The 3,521-nt window shown below is 50.6% G+C and overlaps 2 pseudogenes; both read right to left on the reverse strand.

The window, feature by feature from the left end:
- Positions 1 to 538: 538 nt before the first annotated feature.
- On the reverse strand, positions 539 to 655 carry LOC124722204 (annotated as a pseudogene).
- Positions 656 to 2,132: 1,477 nt separating this feature from the next.
- Positions 2,133 to 2,250, reverse strand: LOC124722950 (annotated as a pseudogene).
- Between the last annotated feature and the right edge of the window lie 1,271 nt (positions 2,251 to 3,521).

Below are 3,521 nucleotides of genomic sequence, written 5' to 3' on the forward strand. Positions count from 1 at the left end.
GACTTCAACTGCGCTGGGGACACTTCCATTTACCTGTTTGGATGTCTAAAGGAATGGAAGCCCATTCTTCCTCTAGAGCAGAAACCAGAGAGAGCAGTGATGTTGGACGCCGGGGTCTGGAGCCAAATCGACTTCCTAACTCATCCCAAAGGTGTTCCAATCGGTTGAGATCGGGACTCTGGGCAGGCGAGTCCATTCCAGGAACGTTATTATTCACAAACCATTGTCTCGCCAATGCTGCTTAGTGAGGAGGTGCAGTATCATATTGATTAAAACAACGGTAGTCTGGGAACTGTACCTGTACTGTAAGCAGTACCAAAAAACTAAAAACTCCTCCCGAACAGGCCATGAAGGCCCAACGGTACCGACCGGCCGCAATGTCATCATCAGCCCACAGGCGTCACTGGATGCAAATATGGAGGGGCGTCTGGTCAGCACACCGCTCTCCCGGCCGTATGTCAGTTTCCGAGACCGGAGCCGCTACTTCTCAATCAAGTAGCTCCTCGGTTTGCCTCACAAGGGCTGAGTGGACCCCGCTTGCCAACAGCGCTAGGCAGACCGGATGGTCACCCATCCAAGTGCTAGCCCAGCCCGACAGGGTTTAACTTTGGTGATCTGATGGGAACCGTGTTACCACTGCGGCAAGGCCGTTGGCACTGTAAGCAGTACACAGTACTGTAAAATGTGTTCAGATCCTTCCGCGTTTAGCGTTTTCTTACCGTATTAAAGAGACCGTACCTTAACGATGGGAAACACCAAGATAACCCAAAACCACCTCTTTCGTACTGGTACTTGCCACATCGTATTTGTCACTCCAAGTCACTCGTTTCCAATCATTCACTGCCCAGTGGCGTTGACTATACAAACACGTGGCTTATGAGGAGCTACCACTGAATTACATCTTATTTAATTCTATACGCACAGTCATTGTCCTAACTGGACTGCTGGTGGCACTTCGCAACTCACGAATGACTCCTTCCGCTGATTTCTTGTCTTTTTTATTTTTTTATTTATTTATTTACAACCACCCTCCACAATGCTCGACGATCCCTGTGAGGTGTGCTTGATGTTGGTTTGGTTGGGCTTTCCCTACACGTTTCCACTTCACAATCACATGACTAACCGTCGATTTGGGCAGCTTTAGAAGGGTTGTGAAGTTCATGATTGATTTGTAATTCAGGTAACATCCAATGACTGGTGCACGCTCGACATCACTGAGCGATCTTGATCAACATATTCTGGTGTTACAGCTTGTTTGCTGACAATACCAACTCCCCACCTCCTTTTAAACTGATTGATCCGCCTCTCGTGACATCTGGTGGTCAATTCCGTATTACATAGGGATGTGCGGATACTTTTGATCAGATAGTGTGAATTAAAATTCGACAGCACTCGACTGGTACGGAACCGCACGGTGATTCGCCTGAAGTGACGTAAGCTAGCGGCGGAATGAACCGCACCCCCTCCCTCCCTCTCTCTCTCTCTCTCTATTTCGTTCCCCTCGACTGGACGCGTTCGACTGTTTGGCCAAGTGGGGTGCACAGCAGAAGACGCGACGCATCAAGTGTGGGGCTGGGCTGCAGGGCGCGGCGGACGACTCAGGGGGACGGGGCGGTCGGCCGAGTCTTTGTGGCGCCGAGCTGCGCCGTGACACCGGCGATGGATTACCCGCGAACCACCGCCTTTGTGCGCGAGCCAAGGCGGCTGATCCGCTTACTGCACCAACCTCTCGGGCTCTGCGAATAAACATCCGCCACGAGGTACACTCCGTCCTCTCTGCCCCTCTTCCTCTCTCCAAATTCCGTCGCTTTCCACTATCAATTGGGGTCAAGTATCCCAAGTATCCGCCGCCCCCTCCCAAGAAACTAATAAAAGGATTTAAATTTTTGCATAATTTACTCATGTTCAGAAAAAACCTTGAACAACTGGAGATACTCCGTCTTCAGGCCACGAGTGGCCTACCGGGACCATCCGACCGCCGTGTCATCCTCAGTGGTGGAGGCGGATAGGAAGGGCGTGGGGTCAGCACACCGCTCTCCCGGTCGTTATGATGGTATTCTTGACCGAAGCCGCTACTATTCGGTCGAGTAGCTCCTCAACTGGCATCACGAGGCTGAGTGCACCCCGAAAAATGGTAACAGCACGTGGCAGCCTGGATGGTCACCCATCCAAGTGCCGACCACGCCCGACAGCGCTTAACTTCGGTGATCTCACGGGAACCGGTGTATCCACAGCGGCAAGTCCATTGCCGTGCGGCAAGGCAACGTCTAGAGATAGCACGTTCATATTCACAGGATATGTACATTAACATGTTCTACAGAAATGATTAACATTTGAACCACGTCGGTGCCCGCATTAAAGGTCAACATGGACATCGCGGCGCAACACCACCTACCGGTAAAATGTGCCTGCTGTTCGCTTTGTTGACTTGAGCAGACGCACAGGATGTCTCGCAGACGTATGCGCGAACCATACCGTCAAATCAGTAATTTTGAAAGAGGCCGCATCATAGGCACGAGAGAATTTGATGCATCTGGGAAACTGCTGCTCGTGAGGGACGTAGTGTTTCGGCAGCGCAACGGGTGTGTGCAGAACGGTTTCCGGAAGGCCGTAGAAAAAAATGGTTCAAATGGCTCTAAGCAGTATGGATCTGAGGTCATCAGTCCCCTAGGCTTAGAACTACTTAAACCTAACTAACCTAAGGACATGGCACACATCCATGCCCGAGGCAGAATTCGAACGTGCGACCGCAGCAGCAGCAGCGCGGTTTCGGACTGAAGCGCCTAGAACCGCTCGGCCACAGCGGCCGGCGAAGGCCGTTGAACACGACGAGATGGATCAGGTGGCACTACCCGAATCATACCTCGAGAAGGTCGATACACCATACGAGTGGCGTTGCAGGAATGATCTGCGTCGTCCTCTGCTCTGGCGCAGCAGTGGAACACTTCATACACCATGCGGGGTTACTGTCTCTCGCCTTTTATTACGGCGTAGGTTACGCGCGCGTCGTCCACTTCTCCGCCTACCTATGACGAATATGCAGAAACATGCTAGACGGCAATGAATGGAACGACGTCACTAGGAATAGGAATGGCATCAGATAGTGTTGTCGGACGAATCTAGGTCCTGTTTGTTTGAAAATGATGGCCGTATTTTGTTTCACCACAGACAGTGGGAGTGGCACCACAGTGACCGTGTTCGCACAGAACCTACAGCGGCAACTCAAGGCCCTATGGTGTGGGGTGCTGTTGGGTACAACCACAGCACTCAAAGACGTTCCCGAACACAGGTATAAGCGGCAGGAATTAACAGCATTCCTCGCACTGACACGCTCACATAACCATATGTGTTAATCTTAGTGCTAATAATGGTTGCACACTACGATTTTTCACTGTGTAAATTTTCAAATTATCGACATTGTGGAAGATTGTTACTATTATAGTTTCTGAATCAATTCTATGTCATATGTACTTATTAAATTTTAAGGCCAATTATTCAAACCAATTATTTCCCTGAAATCC

Source organism: Schistocerca piceifrons, chromosome 1 (genome assembly GCF_021461385.2).
Source record: "Schistocerca piceifrons isolate TAMUIC-IGC-003096 chromosome 1, iqSchPice1.1, whole genome shotgun sequence".
NCBI lineage: Eukaryota > Metazoa > Arthropoda > Insecta > Orthoptera > Acrididae > Schistocerca > Schistocerca piceifrons.